The 22,224-nt window shown below is 37.5% G+C and overlaps 1 long non-coding RNA gene across 1 annotated transcript; it reads left to right on the forward strand.

Annotated features, from left to right (window-relative positions):
• The first annotated feature begins 11,451 nt into the window (after positions 1-11,451).
• LOC131173249 (uncharacterized) lies at positions 11,452-12,351 on the forward strand. Its single transcript, XR_009143499.1, has 2 exons — positions 11,452-11,511; positions 12,088-12,351. It is a non-coding gene; the product is annotated as an uncharacterized LOC131173249 (long non-coding RNA).
• Positions 12,352-22,224: the final 9,873 nt, after the last annotated feature.

Genomic DNA, 22,224 nt, shown 5'->3' on the forward strand with positions numbered 1-22,224 from the left:
GTTGGGGAGTGGGGTTGTATATATATATAAATAGTGAATGAATAAGAGAAGAGGGTATATAAAAAGGACAGGTGTGTCTGAGAGAGAGATGGGTTTTAATTGGGTGACAGTTTTAAGAAGTCAAAAGGACACCCAATTGAAGAGTAATTAGTGAGAATGAGTCTACAGGCTAAGATATAATCTAATAGAAGGAGTTATATTTATAGGGGTTTGATTGTAGTTGGAAATTGAAGAGAAAAGAGATGATATCAAATATAAACAACACCCAAAAACAAGCAAATGTAACTGAAAATATGATAAATTTAGAGACAAATGGAGTGTGAAAATGGTAGGAAGAGAGAGGAGAGTTCGTTAATTTCAAGTCCGTTTCACACTCTCTTTCTCACACTTTGCCAACGCACTTAACCATATAAAAAACAAAAAATAGCAACAAACCTAACATCAACACCCCCTCCCCCAAAATCCCCACCATTGCTTAGCTGCACCACCTTATTAGCATGCTAAGTTTACCACTTTTTCTTGGCCATTTGCATACTACATGTTTAGTTCTATGTAAATATGCTTTTTCCCTTACATATGTAGCTTACCCTAATCTAGTAGCTAAAAAGCATATTATTCGTTTGCAAGGGTTAGATTTGAATCTTAATTTTTTTTTAAAAAAAAAATTTTGTAGCTCATAATATAAAAAATATGTGGCTAGTGGTTTTATGGATCACAAGGCATTGTATAGCTCAAAAAAAAAAAAAATATATATATATATATATATATATATATATAAAGGAGACAATAATATTAAGAAAGTAATATTAAAACAAATTATTAATTAATTTGTAGCTCAAAGTGGTTAGATTTTATTTAGTTACCTTGTTTTTTTTTTTACACATATAAAAAAAAAAAAGTCTAGCCCACAGAACATGAGAAAATGAGTGATAATAACTAGGGGGAGTAAGGGTGCAGTGTGTGGGAGAATGAAATTAGGCACACCGTCTTCATAAACAAAAAGTAAATATTTATAAGGAAAAAAATATTATTTAATTTCTTTATTTTAATAAAATTAATTATTTAATTTTTTATTTTAAAATATATATTAATTAATTTTTATATTTTTTATTTATTCTTTATCCCTTCATTTAGTTGAAATCAATTTTTCTGTTAATTAATCTATTTAGAGGAGAAAAAAATTATCGTTGCAGAGATTAAATAATTCGTGGCTTCAAAAATAAAAAAAACAATATAATTATGCTTTACAAATTATAAGAACTAAATGAAATTTAAATTAATACAAAAAATGATTAGAGGGATTAAAGTGTAAATAAAACAAAAATATAAAGACTAATTAATGCATCTTTAAGAGTAAGAGATCAAGTATTTAGTTTTGTTAAAATAAAGATATTAAATAATAAATTTTTTTATTCTATAAAGTAATTTATAATTTAATATAGTTTAATCATTTTTCTTTTAGTAAGAAGTAAATTAGAGTTTACAAAATCGACCATTTACCATCGTATCAAAAGTTTGAATTGTTAATAAGAGTAAAATTCTAACTTTTTATAATATAGCAATTCAAGTATTATGAGCCGAAAAAAATATAGGGAAGATCTTTCAGCTAAAGATGTTGGCCCATAGCCGAAAAAATCTAGGCTAGATCTTTCGGCTCAAGATATTAACCCATTAAATCAATCTCCACTCAAATAAATAAATAAATAAATAAATATAATGAATTGATAGCCATAACAATTTAGGTTTCGTTTATTTTATGGAAAATATTTTTCTGATCAATAGAAAAACTAATTTATTTTTAAGAAAAATGACTTCATTTTTTAAAAAGAGGAAATCATTTCTATTTTTTAAATTTTGATAATTTTATTAAAATATAAAAATATTTATATATACATGATATGAATATATATATATCATTAGTTTAATATTACAACTAAATATAGAGAAAATATTTTTTCCATAAAAAATATTTTCTATATACAAATTATTTTCCACAAAATAAACAAAGTCTTAGTATACCACATTTCATTTTTTATAATAATTTAGTTTTTATAGTTTTAATATTTATTATTTTTTACAAAATATGCTTTGCACATAATTATAATCGTTATATAAATTCATAATTTAATTTTTTATATAATTTTTATTAATATTTATAATATACATAATATTATAAATATTATATTTAATTATTTAAATTAAAATATTAATTTTAATATCATTTAAATTAATTATATAAAAATATTTATTAATTTAAAATTATTTTTTATTCGATCATATTTTTATGAAAGTTATGTTATATTATTAATATATAATATTAACTTAATTATAAACTTAAATGTAATATAATATAAAAAGATATAATAATAAGTTTTAAAATATAAATAAGTGAAAATGTTTAAAAATTAAAATAATTAATAATAAATGCAAATTATGTAACACCCCAAGATTTTAAATTTTATTATTTATGAGTATTTTTGATACTTTAATTTTATTTAAATTTTAGGAATTTTTTGAGATTTTTCAGATTTTAAAAATCGGGTTCGATTTTCCGAAAATATAAACTTTGATGATTTTTAAAAATTAATTTAAAGACCACGTGGCAAAACTAAAAATATATTTGGAGTCTACGTATTTTTCTGAGTTTTATGAAATTTTTTCGGAATTTTTGGACCTCGTTTTTGGTCCCGAGGCAGAGTAAAAATTCAAAATTTTGTATTTCGAATCGAACCGGTCGAATCGAACCGGACCGGATCGGACCGGTCGAATCGGACCGGTCTTCTTCTCTTTTTCTCCTCCCTCCCGCGCGCGATGGCTTTCTCCCTTTTCTCTCTCGTTTCTCTCTCCTCTCCACCCCAGTAGCCTTGACCCAATGAGCCGTGGCGCGCCTTGACCCAATGTGGCCCGCTAAACGGCGGAAAAATGCGCAACGCCCTGCGGTCGCGCGCTTCAGCTTCCCCGGCCAAATCCGGCCGATCCGCCACCAATTGGGCCGGTCTTGTGTCCAAAATCATCTACTCGGCGAGAGCTTTCCATAGACACCAAGAACGCCAAATCCATCGAGCGGATTGTCCGATTTTTGCTCGGGAAGATTTTAGCCCATTTCGACTTTTGGGCTAGATTTCTCGGCCGTGAATCCCACGAGAAAACCGAGGCCACCAGCACGCTCCATTCGTCGAGAGCTTCGCAACGACATAAATTTCGAATTTTTCCGACACCGTTTTTTGGTAGGTCCCACGGAACTTCGCAGTGTTTTTCCGAGCATTTAATGAGCTTAGAAAATTTATGTACTAACCCCCGTGTTATGAGCTTCGTGTAGGTATCCTCGATTCGCGGAAATTCGGCGATTGGCCAAGATGCGCAAATTTCGGGCGAACGGACAGATTCTGGAAAAGTCTCCGAATTGGACCGAGGTTTTGGCTAGCCCCCCATTGTCAGACGTCCCGAGCGCGTTCCCGAAGTCGGAATCGGCAAAGGTAAACCCGAACCTTGCTTTTTCGTAATTTTCTAGTGCTTAAATAGGATTAAAAATCCATAAAATATTCGTGGTAGCTTAGAAAATTACGATTCTTTTTGCAATAGCTTAGTAATATTGCTAAGGACCGCGGGGCAAAGTTTTATAATTTTTAGAGCTTGTTTGGGCATTTTTTTCAAAAATGATCAATAATAAGGACTAAATTGAAATTTTGCGTATTGTGATGGATGACTGATTTGATGGGCCCAGGAGGGGCTGTGTGATATGATTGAACTGTGGATATATGGATTGTGAGTATAGAAGTGTGTTTTGAACCCTTTTGCAGGTTGGGTAGGTCCTAGGTATAGGGGAGACTCTGCCGGATTTTCGGCACGACTTAGGACGTAATTGGTCTTTTCTTTGTTTGTATTGAGTCAGATTGTATTAAATAAATGTAATATGATTGTCGGGTGGCGGGAGATGACCTTCTTCCTCACATTGCCCACAGTGATTGTCGTCAAGTCTGTGAGTAAAATATTAATTTTAATTGTAATTTCGGTATTATTATATGTTCAGCATGCCCATGCATCACTTATATGCATATATTTATGTAGTTAAACTCTAGGCACGATTTATGATGCATTGATAAATGTTAAAGTGCCATGATGTTGTTGTGGTAATTTGGAGCAGTGTGCGTGCGTTGGCGTGCGTGTGATGTGGTGTGGACTATGGATAGGACGGGTAGTCACGGCTTGAGTTCTTCGCTGGGACCCGATCCTTCGAGGGGTAGTCACGGCTTGAGTTCTTCGCTGGGACCCTCGATTTGGTTTATTAAGCGAAAGTCCGGCTTGAGTTCTTCGCTGGCACCAGGTTGGATTTAAGAGAGCTGTATAGGGGATCAGCTCCCATATGTTATGATTGATGCTACAGGGTGCGTGAGTGCTCCAAATTACCTTTTTGATGCTATGATGTGAATTTATTGCTGATGTTGCATTTCATTCCACAGGTTGCATGAGTTTTAGATAGTTATAGAGATTATGGTTAAAATTGATATTTTACTCTCTGAGTCGAACGCTCACTCCTGTTCAAAAATTTTTACAGGCCACAGGAGGATATTTTGTTCTGAGTTAACCTGCTTTTCTACTTCGCAGGTTGTTTATTAATATTTGTGTAATTTTAATTACTCCTAGAATTTCCGCATGTGTTAGCAGTAATTATTTGAAATTGGTCTGTAATATTATATTCATGTTGGACCTGTAAACTTAATATTTTAAGTCTATTTTGATGGATTAGATGAGGGAGCTGAGCTCCCATTTATTATTATGTTGATGAGTATGTGGAGGGTGAGCTGAGCTCCCCAATGGATTGTTTATTGTGTTTACAGGTCGGGTGAGTCGAAAACTCCCCGTTGGAAAGTCCATTTTATGGCCGGACTCTGTCCGTTTGTTTTCTTGAATTTGGGCCCAATGGGCCTTAGAATTGGGTAAATGAACAGTTAGGCTTACTACGGGCCTCGGGGGCTTTAGGCTGGCCCAGGTCCTAGTGCCGGTCCGGCCCATAGGTTGGGTCGTGACAAATGTGGTATCAGAGCTTAGGCTCCAGATTCTTAGGGAAAAGTTGTCTAAAGTGTTGGGAAGAGTCTACTAGGTGTCACATGCGGAAAAATAGGGTCCATATTCGTCTTGCATTGTCGTCTTTGCTTCTAGTTTCTGCTTCATATATTGTGTGTAAATATGAGTCTATAGAGCTGTGTAATGAGCAGTTTTGAATTTTTGTGGGCTAATGCTGCTGAATTTCAGGAAAATGCGTAGAAGCAGGAGAGCTGCCACTGCACCAGAACCAGATGTGCCTGACGAGGTGTCGGCACAGGATGAGGCGCCTGCCCCGAGGAGGCGGGGTAGGAGGCCTAGAGCTGCTCAAGTAGAGGAGCAGCCACCCCAATCTGAGATCGATCCTTTATGGCACGAGTCCCATGGACCCCATGGCGGCTACTCTAGGCGATGCAGAGAACCATCGACATGATGGCGCAGTATATGGTCCACCCTCCACAGCAGCAATCCACCGCACCAAGAGAATCTTACAAACAGATGATAAATTTCAAGAAGTTGGTGCTTGGAACTTTTGATGTGTCAGACGATGCATATCGGTTTTTAGATTCTATGACGACGAGCGAGCAATTACGATTGGTGATAGAAGGCGATAGAGTGTGTGCAGCATGTCATGGGGCCTATGCCTAGACAATGGATGAATGACTACGTGTTACCTCGGATGGAGGGATTGACATGGGCTCAGTTTGTGGAACTTTTTATCAATCGGTTTGTGCCAGAAAGCTTCAGAGATCAGAACCAGAGGGCCTTTGAGGCCTTAAGGCGAATGGCAGTGCAGTAGATGAATATGCTCTGCAATTTCGAATTGAGCGGATATGCCCCTCTGATGGTATCTCAGAGACTATGAAGGTGAAAAGATTCCTAAAGGGGCTTGGCGGGAGGTATGCGAACACAGCCATGATGTCCGATCGATCTTTTGATGTGGTGGTTGATCGAGCAGACAGTTGAGATTAGTTATCTTTGTGGATGACGGTAGAGCAAAGAAAAAGCAGGCGGAGGGTTCTTGGTGTTCCCCACATGGGTACTACGGATAGTGGTGGCCAAACTACTTACAGAGGAAGAAGCGAGGAATAAGAAGAGTGGTTTTAGACACAAATCCGAGGGTTGAGACCGAGTGCGGATCAGCGGTGGTAACGATTCGAATGCAGCGATTACGGCTCTGGTTGAGATCCTCTTTGGCACCTTGTGCAGTGTGGAAGAGGACATTCAGGACCTTGTTTGATGGGATCGAGTATGCTTGGTGTAGCCAACCAGGTCACTTTGCTGAGAATGCCCGTGTTCGCGAGCCACAGATGGGGTCACGAGGTTTTGTTGCAAATGTTCCTCGCTTGATTGTATTCGGGTACTTCCAACATGGCGGCGATCGATTCGATGGCCAACAGGCGAGGACAAGGGGCGTGGATTTGGAGGCGGTCGGGAGGTAGAAGCGATGTCGAGTTACGCCACTCGGGGTAGGGGTCAAGCTCGGGTTTTCACCACGACCCACGGGATGCTCGAGCTTCCAATGTAGTTGTGGCGGTATTCTTACAGTGCATTCTTATGAGGCTCGTGTTTTGATAGATCCGGTGCTACGCGCTCATTTGTCTCCCCTGTGTTTGCCATGAGGTTGGGTAGAAACCCTACAACTTTAGAATGCCCTTTGTCGGTAGCTACCCCACTTAGTGACAACATAGATGTAGATATGGTTTTTCCGGGTAGCCCGGTGGTAGTGGATGGAAAGATCCTCCCAGACTTGGTTCCTCTACGATGTGGATTTCGATGTAATCACGGGGATGGATTGGTTGGCAACTCATTTTGCCACCTTAGACTGCGAGGAACAAAGGTGTATTTCCACATACACGGTGTGGAAGAGTTTAGCTTTGATGGTGACGGGCGTGGCTCCATATAATTTGGTGTCAGCAATTAGTGCTAGAAAAATGTTGAGGCGTGGATGCCAAGGGTATTTGGCATTGGTGAGAGATACATCTGTAGAAGGTGTCAGCATGGAAAATGTTCCTGTTGTCAGAGAATTCATGGATGTCTTCCTGAGGAGCTTCGGGGTTGCCACCGGAAGGGAAATAGAGTTTTGCATTGATGTTGTGCCGGTACAAACCCCATATCGATGCCACCTTACGAGGATGGCACCAGTGAGAATTGAAAGAGTGAAGGAGCAACTACAGGAGCTTTTGGACAAGGGTTTTATACGTCAGAGCACTTCACCTTGGGGCGCTCTGTTTTATTTGTGAGAAAGAAGGATGGGTCATTGAGGTTGTGTATCGACTACGCAATTTGAACAAGGTCATTGTGAAGAACAAGTATCCACTTCCTCGGATCGATGATTTGTTTGATCAGCTCCAAGGAGCTAGATTCTTTTCCAAGATAGACCTGCGATCAGGCTACCATCAGTTGAGAATCAGGAATGAGGGCGTGTCCAAAAGCGGCTTTCGAGGACAAGATATGGTCATTATGAGTTCTTGGTGATGTCTTTTGGACTCACTAATGCACCAGACCTTCATGGACTTGATGAGCAGGTGTTCAAGCCATTTTGGACCCGTTTGTCATCGTATTCATAGATGACATTCTAGTATACTCTCGGACGAGGAAGAACACGTGTGGCACTTGAGGATGGTGTTGCGGACTTTGAGGAGCACCGGTATATGCCAAATTTTCAAAATGTGAATTTTGGCTAGAAAGCATCTCATTCTTGGGACACGTGGTTTCTAGTGACGGCATTCAAGTGGATCCCAAGAAAATTGAAGGCAGAATCGATTGGCTTAGGCCTACAACGATCGAGGTGCGAAGTTTTCTAGGTTTAGCTGGCTACTATAGGCGTTTTGTACAAGATTTCTCGGGATAGCGGCTCCCTAACTAAGTTGACCGGGAAGAATGTTCCATTCATTTGGACGGATATTTGTGAGGAGAGTTTCAAAGCTTAAGGAGTGTCTAACCACTTTGTGTTGACACTACCTGTGAATGGTGAAGGATACACCGTGTATTGTGACGCCTCCAGAGTTGGCCTAGGGTGTGTTTTGATGCAGAATGGAAAGGTAGTGGCTTATGCTTCAAGGCAGCTGAAGAGGCATGAGCAGAACTACCCCACCCATGATTTGGAAATGGCGGCTGTAGTCTTTGCACTAAAAATCTGGAGACACTACCTGTATGGTGAAGTGTGCGAGATATACACCGACCATAAGAGTTTGAAGTACATCTTCCAACAGAGGGACTTAAACTTTAGACAGAGGAGATGGATGGAGCTTCTGAAAGATTATGATTGCACCATCCAGTACCACCCTGGAAAGGCCAATGTTGTGGCAGATGCTTTGAGCAGAAAATCTTCTGGTAGTTTGGTGCACATTTCAATAGAGAAGAGACCATTGATTCAGGAGGTACATGAGTTGATGGATCAAGGTTTAATCCTAGATCTTTCAGATGAGGGGGTATTGTTGGCTCACTTTTCAGTGAGGCCAGACTTGAGAGACAGAGTTAGAGTTTCCCGGCCTGAGACCAACAATTGATGAAGATCATAGAGAGAGTACAGCAAGGTGAAGGTGGTGAGTTTGGATTTGCCAATGATGGCGCCCTAGTGCAAGGTTCTAGGATATGTGTGCCCGATGTGGACAACCTCAGGAATGAAATCATGCGAGAGGCACACTACACACTGTACAGTGTCCACCCAGGTTCCACCAAGATGTACCATGATGTGAAAGATAGCTATTGGTGGAATGGCATGAAGAGAGACATAGCGGACTTTGTGTCCAAGTGCTTGACTTGTCGGAAGGTGAAGTTTGAACACCGAGAGGCCGTCGGGGAAGGCTGCAGAGCTCCCTATCCCGAATGGAAGTGGGAAATGATCACTATGGATTTTGTGGTAGGTTGCCTCGTACCACGCGAGGATATGACTCGATATGGGTAATTGTAGACCGTCGACCAAATCAGCTCACTTTTTGCTGTAAAGACTACCTACTACGTAGCACAGTATGCGGCTCTACATTCGAGAAATAGTCGGATTGCATGGAGTTAGGCTTCCATAATATCGGACAGGGCCCCATTCACTTCTCGGTTTTGGAGAAAGTTGCGGGAGGCACTTGGCACACAGTTGAACTTGATGCGGCTTTCCACCCTCGAGACGGGCAAGATGCGAAAGGACAATCCAAACAACTGGAAGACATGCTTCGCATGAGTGTCTTGGATTTTGGAGGTCAATGGGATGACGACTAGCTTTGGTGGAGTTTGCCTACAACAACGATTACCACTCCGGCATAGGGATGGCACCCTATGAGGCACTATATGGAAGAAAGTGTAGGTCTCCTCTGTGTTGGGCGAGAAATGGGAAGCGAAGGTGCATGATGTAGACCTAGTGCGGTACACTTGAGGTAGTTCCTTTAATCGAGGAGCGGCGAGGGCGACTTTCGATGAAGCGAGAAGAGTTATCACGGACCCAGACGGAAGGATGTGGAGTTTGCGTGGGCGACTATGTATTCTGAAGGTTTCTCCAATGAAGGAGTCATGAGATTTGGAAAGAAGGGCAAGTTGGCACCTCGGTATATTGGACCTTTTGAGGTTACTGATAGAGTTGGAGCAGTTGCCTACCGGTTGGAGCTACCACCCAACCTCTCTCACGTTCATCCCGTGTTTCACATCTCCATGCTCAGGAAATACATTCCCGATCCTTCTCATGTACTGTAGCCGGATGTGATAGAACTAAAAGTGAACTTGACATTTGAGGAGCAACCTGTAGCCATAGTGGACTACCAAGTGAGACAGCTAAGATCCAAACAGATCCCTATGGTTAAGGTTTTGTAGAGGAGTCAGTCGGTGGAAGAGTGCACCTGGGAGTCAGAATGGGACATGCGTAGCAAGTACCCTTATTTGTTCAATGTATAATCATGTGCTTTATTCTGCCTTGTGTAAAAATTCGAGGACAAATTTTCTGTAAGGGGGGAAGAATGTAACACCCCAAGATTTTAAATTTTATTATTTATGAGTATTTTTGATACTTTAATTTTATTTAAATTTTAGGAATTTTTTGAGATTTTTCAGATTTTAAAAATCGAGTTCGATTTTCCGAAAATATAAACTTTGATGATTTTTAAAAATTAATTTAAAGACCACGTGGCAAAACTAAAAATATATTTGGAGTCTACGTATTTTTCTGAGTTTTATGAAATTTTTTCGGAATTTTTGGACCTCGTTTTCGGTCCCGAGGCAGAGTAAAAATTCAAAATTTTGTATTTCGAATCGAACCGGCCGAATCGAACCGGACCGGATCGGACCGGTCTTCTTCTCTTTTTCTCCTCCCTCCCGCGCGCGATGGCTCTCTCCCTTTTCTCTCTCGTTTCTCTCTCCTCTCCACCCCGACGGCCCGATACGCCAATGACCCGGCCAGTAGTGGCCCGACGGCCGGAAAAACGCGCATGCGCCGCTTCAGCTTCCTCGGCCAAATCCGACCGATCCGGCCACCAATTGGACCGGGTCTTGTGTCCAAAATCATCTACTCGGCGAGAGCTTTCCATAGACACCAAGAACGCCGAAATACATCGAGCGGATTGTCCGATTTTTGCTCGGGAAGATTTTAGCCCATTTCGACTTTTGGGCTAGATTTCTCGAAAACCGTGAATCCCACGAGAAAACCGAGGCCACCAGCACGCTCCATTCGTCGAGAGCTTCGCAACGACATAAATTTCGAATTTTTCTGACACCGTTTTTCGGTGGGTCTCATGGAACTTCGCAGTGTTTTTCCGAGCATTTAATGAGCTTAGAAAATTCTGAAAAGTTTATGTACTAACCCCCGTGTTATGGGCTTCGTGTAGGTATCCTCGATTCGCGGAAATTCGGCGATTGGCCAAGATGCAAATTTGGGCGAACGGACCCGTTACTGGAAAAGTCTCCAAATTGGACCGAGGTTTTGGCTAGCCCCCCATTGTCAGACGTCCCGAGCGCGTTCCCGAAGTCAGAATCGGCAAAGGTAAACCCGAACCTTGCTTTTTCATAATTTTCTAGTGCTTAAATAGGATTAAAAATCCATAAAATATTCGTGGTAGCTTAGAAAATTACGATTCTTTTTACAATAGCTTAGTAATATTGCTAAGGACCGCGGGGCAAAGTTTTATAATTTTTAGAGCTTGTTTGGGCAGTTTTTGCAAAAATGATCAATAATAAGGACTAAATTGAAATTTTGCGTATTGTGATGGATGACTGATTTGATGGGCCCAGGAGGGGCTGTGTGATATGATTGAACTGTGGATATATGGATTGTTAGTATAGAAGTATGTTTTGAACCCTTTTGCAGGTTGGGTAGGTCCTAGGTATAGGGGAGACTCTGCCGGATTTTCGGCTCGACTTAGGATGTAATTGGTCTTTTCTTTGTTTGTATTGAGTCAGATTATATTAAATAAATGTAATATGATTGTCAGGTGAGCCGGGACAGCCTTCTTCCTCCGCCCAGCCGCCACAGTGATTGTCGTCAAGTCTGTGAGTAAAATATTAATTTTAATTGTAATTTCGGTATTATTATATGTTCAGCATGCCCATGCATCACTTATATGCATATATTTATGTAGTTAAACTCTAGGCACGATTTATGATGCATTGATAAATGTTAAAGTGCCATGATGTTGTTGTGGTAATTTGGAGCAGTGTGCGTGCGTTGGCGTTCGTGTGATGTGGTGTGGGCTATGGATAGGACGGGTAGTCACGGCTTGAGTTCTTCGCTGGGACCCGATCCTTCGAGGGGTAGTCACGGCTTGAGTTCTTCACTGGGACCCTCGATTTGGTTTATTAAGCGAAAGTCCGGCTTGAGTTCTTCGCTGGCACCAGGTTGGATTTAAGAGAGCTGTATAGGGGATCAGCTCCCATATGTTATGATTGATGCTACAGGGTGCGTGAGTGCTCCAAATTACCTTTTTGATGCTATGATGTGAATTTATTGCTGATGTTGCATTTCATTCCACAGGTTGCATGAGTTTTAGATAGTTATAGAGATTATGGTTAAAATTGATATTTTACTCTCTGAGTCGAACGCTCACTCCTGTTCAAAAATTTTTACAGGCCACAGGAGGATATTTTGTTCTGAGTTAACCTGCTTTTCTACTTCGCAGGTTGTTTATTAATATTTGTGTAATTTTAATTACTCCTAGAATTTCCGCATGTGTTAGCAGTAATTATTTGAAATTGGTCTGTAATATTATATTCATGTTGGACCTGTAAACTTAATATTTTAAGTCTGTTTTGATGGATTGGATGAGGGAGCTGAGCTCCCATTTATTATTATGTTGATGAGTATGTGGAGGGTGAGCTGAGCTCCCCAATGGATTGTTTATTGTGTTTACAGGTCGAGTGAGTCGAAAACTCCCCGTTGGAAAGTCCATTTTATGGCCGAACTCTGTCCGTTTGTTTTCTTGAATTTGGGCCCAATGGGCCTTAGAATTGGGTAAATGAACAGTTAGGCTTACTACGGGCCTCGGGGGCTTTAGGCTGGCCCAGGTCTTAGTGCCGGTTCGGCCCATAGGTTGGGTCGTGACAAATTAACTCATTAAATTTAATTTATTTAAATTTAATTTTTTTTTTATTTTTTTAAAAAAACTGATTTGTATATATTTTATATTAATTTTTCATAATTTAAAATAATGTTAACTTACAAAATTAAATTGCATATCTAGATTAATATGAAAGAAAATTATTTATAAAATTAAAAATAAAATAAATTTTTGTTAGTTTAGTGTATTATCATTATAAAATTTTTATTTTTATTACATCGAGAAGGCGCTGATTCCCATGTTGTTCTCAGAGAATTCATTTCTCGGGTTATTGGTACTCTTCAAGATTGGTTCGCCTCGCTTGAAGAATATCACAAAGCTCAATTCTGCCATTTAACCATCCTGCAGGCTATCAATGCTATCTTCTCAGAATTTCTTGGAGATGCCTCTTTGTACAATAAGCAACTATGCTAAGAATTCTTTGACATGCGTTGTTGTTCCTTGAAGAGAATAGATATAGAAAAGCATTACCAGCTTATGGTCTAGCGGTACTACTTGCTGAATGGCTACAATGATATAAACCTGCGGCATACCTATATTGCTTCTCTTCCTGAAGCATTGCAACCAGAGCTACACCATAGCATTGCTGTCACCTGCAGGGACATGAATGCCATTACTATTGGAGAAATACACCAAATGACATTAGCTTGTTTGGAGAAGATGTGTGAGCAACAAAGATTGTTCAAAGACATTATTGACAACAGTAAAACATTAAAAAATGTCTGTCAGAAGTACCACCTTGTCATCAAATGCAAAGAAAAGAACTGTGAATGTAAGCTTAAGAAAAAGAGCCATTACAAAAGGTATTCTAGTTCTTCAAGATCAAAGCCTCCTTTCAAGCATTGAAAGGGCAAAAAGCCTATTCGATACTTCAGAAAAAGAAGAATGGGCACAAAAAAATCTGATTGCTATTACATTTGTGGAAATCATGGACATTATGCAAAAAATTGTTCAAAGAATCCAAATAAAGCTGTCAAGCTTCTACAGCACATTCAACAAGTCTCTCATATCTCTCTGGAATATGATAACATTGAGTCCCTGTTTTCAGAACAAGATGAACCTGATGTAGAAACCATCTTCGCCCTTGGAGAAGATGATGCTGACTTTGGCCGAACCCAATCTCCATCCTCAGAAAGTTCAGAGTCCGACTCTGAAACCCATTATCCATTTTACCTAGCCCAAAATATCCAGTCCTCTCGCTCTACCTATAGCTCAAACACTATCCCTGTTCCTCTGGTCCCGTTACATGTCCTGCCCAATAAATATGAGCGGCCCATAAATGTTATTGGATTTCTTGACACTGGAGCTCATAAAAGTATAATGAACCCAGCCATACTCCCTCCAGAATATTGGGATACAAAAATTTTAAAACTTATTTAAGATATTAATTATTTAATATATTTAATTCATATATTATTAATTAAAATGTAAATATAAATTTAATTATGCATGTTCTAATATATATATATATATATATATATATATATATATATATATATATATATATATATATATATATATATATTTTTCGTTGTTGCATTATAAATCAATGGATATGAATTTTTTTTCGTAGGTTTCTAATTTTAAATTAAAAATTATAACAAAATTTATGTAAAATGATTTTTTAAAAATAAAATTTATAAAAGAAAAAATATAAATTTATATTATTAATATTTATAAAAATATTTTTATTAGTTTGAAAAGTTGATCCCTCATTCATACTTGTATGTATATTGTAGTGTATATAGTTTATTATTGTAAATGCACCATATGTGTATTACGCGTTTAGATTTTAATTATATTTAAATTATATTATGTTTCTAAAACAATCATAAAAAATATTTTTATAAAATTGATTTCAATTTTAATTAATTATTTATTTAGTATTCAGTATGATTAGATATAATATGATTCTTGATTCAATTATTAATAGAAAATTAAAATTATATCAACATAATAAAATAAATTAGTCCAATATAATTTGGTTCTTACAATATTTTTTATTTTAATTTTTATCAATTTTTTTGCTTCATTCAAAAGAATTTGAACCATGAACACTACTATTTTTAATGCTAAAAAGAAAAAATAGAAATAGAAAAACATTAATAATGTAATCATATAAATATAAATCTAATTAATTAATATATTATTAATATTACTTCTTTATTTATTATTAATATAAAAGGTAATATGATGGTAGCTTTATAATAACAATTTTTAAGAAATCATACTTTTTTTATCAGAAAAATCATCATGCTGGTAATAATATAGCTATATAGGAATAAATTAATTAGGTTTAAATTTAATTATCTTTAATGATATTATTTTCTTAGTATTGATCTTTAATTAAAATTAAATAAAATTCTTTTTAAATTGTCTATTTAACAAATTTTAAAATTAATAATATTCTTTAGACGGTTTATATTATTTTTACTTTTGTTTTTATAAATCATAGTCATTAAAATATTTAATTTTAATTAATATTTATAATCTTATAAATATTAATATATTGTTTCATTGAAATAAAAAAAAAATCTTAGATGGAAATTAACTCAAAAAATAATATGCAATTAATAGAGTATTTTAAATATGTATAATAAATAATTAATTGTAAATATCAAATTATACTTTTTTATTTTTTATTTATTAATTTCTTATTTTAGTTTGGTTGACTACTTCTTATCAAATTTTATATTTAATTGAAATTAAATATAAATAGATTAGAAATTTTAAATTTATATTAACTCTAAAATTTAAAAATATATATATATAAAATTTAAAATTAATTAAATAATAAAAATATAATTATAATTAATTTTAAGATTGAATAATAATTTAAGTAAAGTCAATCTTTTTCCTCTTTTATACATTTATATATAATATAGATAAATAACAATTTAGTTTCTCATATTTTAAGTTATCTGTTTAGATTTATAATTGATTAGCGATGATTTATAAAAGAAAGATTCATAGATTAAATTGAAAAATATTCGTATAAATTCTAATTGACAAAGCAAAGCAAAGCAAAGAAAGCCCATTACTTTGCCTCAGCGACTAGAGGTATATGATTGAAGTCCAAGGCCGTAACACTCTGGAATCTGCGCTTCTCTTCTCTCTTTCTTTGCTTCTCTCATTTTTGGATAAATTTTAATAATTGTTTCTGAACTTATCTAATTGTAATATTACAGTCTCTCAACTTAAAAAAGTAACATAAAATCCCATCAACTTTCAAATTTTGTACAATAAAATCCTTCTAATCTCTAATTATCAATTTTTCAGTTAGACACTGACCTGGACAGTTTCAGTATTGAGTTTAGTCAGTATTTCTCTTTTCTCTCTCAAGCGATGTGTAAATTGAATAATTTTTCTCTCTATAGATAGAATAATTTTTTATGCATAAAGAGAATAATTTTACACTTTGCATAAGAGATGAAAGAGAAATATTAACTAAGTGTCATGCGAGAACTATTCACATCATTTTTTAACTGAAAAATCAGTAATTGAAAGTCAGAGGGATTTTATTGTGCAAAATTTGAAAGTTTAGGGAGTTTTATGTTACATTTTAAAGTTAAAGTGTCACGACCCAACCTATGGGTCGGACCGGCACTAGGACCTGGGCCAGCCTAAAGCCCCCGAGGCCCGTAGTAAGCCTAACTGTTCATTAACCCAACTCTAAGGCCCATTTGGGCCCAATATCAAGAAAACAAACGGACAGAGTCCGGCCATAAAATGGACTTTCCAACGGGGAGTTTTCGACTCACCCGACCTGTAAACATAATAAATACTCAATTGGGGAGCTCAACTCACCCTCCACATACTCATATCCTCATAAAAATAAATGGGAGCTCAGCTCCCTCATCCAATCCATCAAACATGCATATCATCATACGTTTACAGGTCCAACATGATAATAATATTACAGACCATAATCAAATAAATACTTCTAACACATGCGGAAATTCTAGGAGTAAATAAAATTACACAAATATCGATAATCAACCTGCGAAGGAGAAAAGCAGGTTAACCAAAATAAAATCCTCCTGTAGCCTGAAAAAAAAATATTGAACAGGAGTGAGCGTTCGACTCAGAGAGTAAAATATCAATTTAGTCCTTATAATTGATCATTTTTGCAAAAACTGCTCAAATAAGCTCTAAAAATTATAAAACTCGCTCATGTCCTTAGAAATATTACTAAGCTATTGCAAAAAGAATCGTAATTTTCTAAGCTATCACGAATATTTTATGGATTTTTAATCCTATTTAAGCACTAGAAAATTACGAAAAAGCAAGGTTCGGGTTTACCTTTGCCGATTCCGACTTCGGAACGCGCTCGGGATGCCTGACAATGATGGGGTAGCCAAAACCTCGATCCAATTCGGAGACTTTTCCGGTAGCTGGTCTGTCTGGCCGGAAATTCACAGATCCGAACAACTGTCGAATTTCCGCGAATTGAGGATACCTACACGAAGCCCAATAATAATATATAAAAAAATCAGGGGTGTTACATTCTTCCCCCCTTACAGAAAATTCGTCCTCGAATTTTACATAAGGCAGAATAAAGTACATGATTACACATTGAACAGATAAGGGTACTTGCTACGCATGTCCCGTTCTGACTCCCAGGTGCACTCTTCCACTGACTGGCTCCTCCACAAAACCTTAACCATAGGGATCTATTTTGATCTTAGCTGTCTCACTTGGTAGTCCACTATGGCTACAGGTTGCTCCTCAAATGTCAAGTTCTCCTTTAGTTCTATTACATCCGACTGTAGTACATGAGAAGGATCGGGAATGTATTTCCTGAGCATAGAGATGTGAAACACGGGATGTACGTGAGAAAGGTTGGGTGGTAGCTCCAACCGGTAGGCAACTGCTCCAACTCTATCAGTAACCTCAAAAGGTCCAATATACCGAGGTGCCAACTTGCACTTCTTTCCAAATCTCATGACTCCCTTCATTGGAGAAACCTTCAGGAATACACAGTCGCCCACTGCAAACTCCACATCCCTCCGTCTAGGGTCTGCATAACTCTTCTGCCTACTGAAAGCTGTTTTCAGTCATTCCCTGATTAAAGGAACTATCTCTGAAGTGTACTGCACTAGGTCTACATTATGCACCTTCGCTTCCCCCATTTTCATCCAACACAGAGGAGACCTACACTTTCTTCCATATAGTGCCTCATAGGGTGGCATCCCTATGCTGGAGTGATAACTGTTGTTGTAGGCAAACTCCACCAAAGCTAGCTGCTCATCCCATTGACCTCCAAAATCCAAAACACTCATGCGAAGCATGTCTTCCAGTGTTTGGATTGTCCTTTCGGACTGTCCGTCTGTCTGAGGGTGGAAAGTCGTATTGAAGTTCAACTGTGTGCCAAGTGCCTCCTGTAACTTCCTCCAAAACCGAGAAGTGAACTGGGGCCCTCTGTCAGATATTATGGAAGTCGGAACTCCATGCAATCTGACTATTTCTCGAATGTAGAGTCGGGCGTACTGTGCCACAGAATATGTAGTCTTCACAGGCAAGAAGTGAGCTGATTTGGTTAGGCGGTCTACAATTACCCATATCGAATCATATCCTCGCATGGTACGAGGCAACCCAGTCACAAAATCCATAGAAATCATTTCCCACTTCCATTCTGGGATAGGGAGCTCTTGCAACTTCCCTGACGGTCTCTGGTGTTCAAACTTCACTTTCTGACAAGTCAAGCACTTGGACATAAAGTCTGCTATGCCTCTCTTCATGCCATTCCACCAATAGCTATCTCTCACATCATGGTACATCTTGGTGGAACCTGGGTGGACACTGTACAGTGTATAGTGTGCCTCTCGCATGATTTCATTCCTGAGGTTGTCCACATTGGGCACACATATCCTAGAACCTTGCACTAGGGCGCCATCATTGGCAAATCCAAACTCACCACCTTCACCCTGCTGTACTCTTTCTATGATCTTCATTAATTGTTGGTCTCTGTATTGGGAAACTCTAGCTCTATCTCGCAAGTCTGGCCTCACTGAAAAATGAGCCAACAAGACCCCCTCATCTGAAAGATCTAGGATTAAACCTTGATCCATTAACTCATGTACTTCCTGAATCAACGGTCTCTTCTCTGCTGAAATGTGCGCCAAACTGCCAGAAGATTTTCTGCTTAAAGCATCTGCTACTACATTGGCCTTCCCAGGGTGGTACTGGATGGTGCAATCATAGTTTTCCAGAAGCTCCATCCATTTCCTCTGTCTCAAGTTTAAATCCCTCTGTTGGAAGATGTACTTCAAACTCTTATGGTCGGTGTATATCTCGTACACTTCACTATACAAGTAGTGTCTCCAGATTTTTAGTGCAAAGACTACAGTCGCCATTTCCAAATCATGGGTGGGATAGTTCTGCTCATGCCTCTTCAGCTGCCTTGAAGCATAAGCCACTACTTTTCCATTCTGCATCAAAACACACCCTAGGCCAACTCTGAATGCGTCACAGTACACGGTGTATCCTTCACCGCTCATAGGTAGTGTTAACACAGGGGCAGTGGTTAGACACTCCTTATCCTCATCATTATAACTGACTCTATCTAGCTCTCTTCCTGTCCTTTGCATCTTATCCACTTCCCTTTTCCTATTTTTGGTATTGTTGGTATCTTTTCAACCTGCTGTACTTATTCCTTAATTTTAGTCCTATCTCATCCTTACACCTTTTCCTTCAAAGATGTCTATCCCATCATCAACTTTAACTTTCTTTTTATTTCTTAGTCTTATCTTGATTACTAGTTTCATTACTTCGAGAATTCTAACCCTATGATTTACTCCTACCAGCACATTCTTCACCTTATGTAACACTTATAATTACCCATAGAAAATTTTTCTTGTATCCCCTTTTTTTCCAACTTAACTATCAGAACATTATCATTCCCTACCAGCCTTAGTAGGAAATTGCTTATCCTGGATGAATATGAGCCCCATAAATTATAAGTTCCATCTGAACTAACACGGCTGTAGGAAATATGTGTCATGCCTTAATTCCAAACAAGATACTTCACGTGTTCATTCTCCTTAATATAATCATATATATTGCCCATAGCTTTCTAAACTTCAACCTCAAATTACCCATCAGCAACAATTTCATCTATTGAAACTCATCCATAAATAGTACTTCATCTAGCTCATAGTTTAAAACAGTCGCAAGCCTTAGTAGCTAACTCAATTTAACTCCTGTCATTACTCTGATCGTCCTTTCATACTTAACACTAGGTATGCACTTACTGTCATTCTCATATCAGGAAATTGTATATGAATTGGTGCCTATCAAAATCTCAAATAACTAGGTCTCCTTGCCTCAGTCTCTGCTACTTATATAACGCTCTGGAATCAAAAACACGAGCTAAACTTGAAAAGAAAGAAAAATATCCTTTATATTCAACTACGCCCGATTGTCCATATAATAACGTTTAACCTATGTTTCTTAGTCTTTCTCTTCAAATTTCATCATCTCCTAGCACAATTGTGCTCTACCTATAAGGTATCATCTGCATGAACCCTTTACTGTACCATCGTCCTTCCTGACATAATATTTTAAAATTTATTAACTTTACTTATACTTGACCTATGATTCATATCTATCATCGTTTATATTGTGCCCTTAACCCTTGTTGAATCCTGAAAGATTTCTCTCGCTAATAGATTCTTCCAACACTAATTCCACCCTTATCTATGGTCATTAATTTGATCCTTAAACTTTCTAGTGATTTATTACCATCCATACTTGTCACTTTTTATTCTACCCCTACTGTTGCTCTGTCGTTATTGCTTCACTGCAAAGTGATTCTGTTGATCACACTAAAAATGTTTGCCTGACATTCATAACGAACCTCTAACTACCTTCTCACTATCTCAAAAGTCTAACCTAAAACCTATGTGTCATTATCTATCATTCTTTTCCTCTCATCATACCTATTTGATCCCTTAGACCGACTTTTATTCAACTTACTGCTTACTAACTTCTCTTTCTCTACCTATTTAGGTAGTCCGCAATACCATCGCACACCTTCTAACATTTACTCATTACTATTGTATTCCATACCTCCATCACTTTTCTCACTAATGTGGTCCCATTTTGGATTTTCCATCCTTGTCATTCTCCTTGCCAAGAATAACACTTAGCCTATCCTATATCTTAACTTTGTTCCTTTTATTATGCGCTCTTTAGGTTGTCCTTTCATTTATTTCCTTTGTCTTACCCAAAATAGAACTTGACTATTCTATCCCTGGTTCCATTCTTCTTCCTAACATAACAGCTGTACTTGCTAACTATATCTTTCAGAGTCTCTATCGCGTTATCATATGACTGTGCTACTCAGATTTGGTCCTTTGACCACTCTAGATAGTACTCCCACTGGCACTTAGATTATATTGCATCTGTAATCAATTATCCCAATTTTCATTCTACACTTTCTCTATCTACTGGCCTTCTGTGATTTATCTTCGCTAATTTATTACTCTTAACACTATTATAATTAGATTATACTACTGTTTGAACAATATGAAGTCAGAAAGGAACTCAGGAAATTGCAGTCATACCTTTATCGTATGATTTCTATTCTTATCCTTTACCTTACATAATACCCTTACTACCTCGAGAACTGATTCTGCAGTAATTTTATTTATTATTATTATTATTATTATTATTATTATTATTATTATTATTATTATTATTATTATTATTATTATTATTATTATTTTCCATGTTTACTCAATTCCAAAACTTAAGATTTCGGGCACCCAAACCCGTCATCCAATTCAAAGGATTTACATCCATCGTGATCGATTATATATTATTCCTATAATGTATCTTGTATACTCTCCTTGATACTCGAGCCAACTACTCTCTACCACACTCTACAGTCCCATCTGGGGCACTATTTTGTGGGTCACCATTATTAGTAATAACTTTCGATCCCTTCTGAAAAGATAGGACTATACCCTAACTTGCTGCAACAAAGGTACTACATTTACTACCTTGCCCAAAACCATGTCAAACTAATGTCTCTCTTATCATATCATAGCTCTGTAAATCATATATTCATAGTTTCGACCTTCTCTAGGTAGTAGGGTTGTACTTTATTCCATACTGATACACACAAGGTATACTATTCTCACTAAGCTCTAAGCAAAATGTTTGTCATCTCGCAAAACCATCCAAAATTCCATACCGAAGACTAGATGGTCTCACTCTATAGGTGTCACCTTTACTTTGCAACTCTTACTGTAACTCTAGCTCATGCTAGGGTAACTAGGTCACTGACTCTAGTTACCACCCAACTGTGACCTTCGATATTCTAGCTCTAGATCCCTAACCAGGAGTTCCCAACTCCTTTGCAGATATAGAACTCTGTTCTGGAATTACTGTACCAAAACAGAGACTGCCTGCAACATCCTCATCATAAGCACTACAGGGAAGTACGCAACTCTACACAATAATCTCATGTCTGCATCAGAATCGCAGCTTACGAGCAGGACATCGAGAATATTGTATAGTTACTACGATACGCCCCGCACTAGGTCTCCTAATTTCTTATCTCTCCTGAATCTTCTATTATCACAAACTTATTATGACTGGGTCATCTACTGATGACTGCCAGTAGTGGTATCCTCATCCTTAT

This window comes from Hevea brasiliensis, chromosome 14 (assembly GCF_030052815.1).
Source record: "Hevea brasiliensis isolate MT/VB/25A 57/8 chromosome 14, ASM3005281v1, whole genome shotgun sequence".
Classification (NCBI taxonomy): Eukaryota; Viridiplantae; Streptophyta; class Magnoliopsida; order Malpighiales; family Euphorbiaceae; genus Hevea; species Hevea brasiliensis.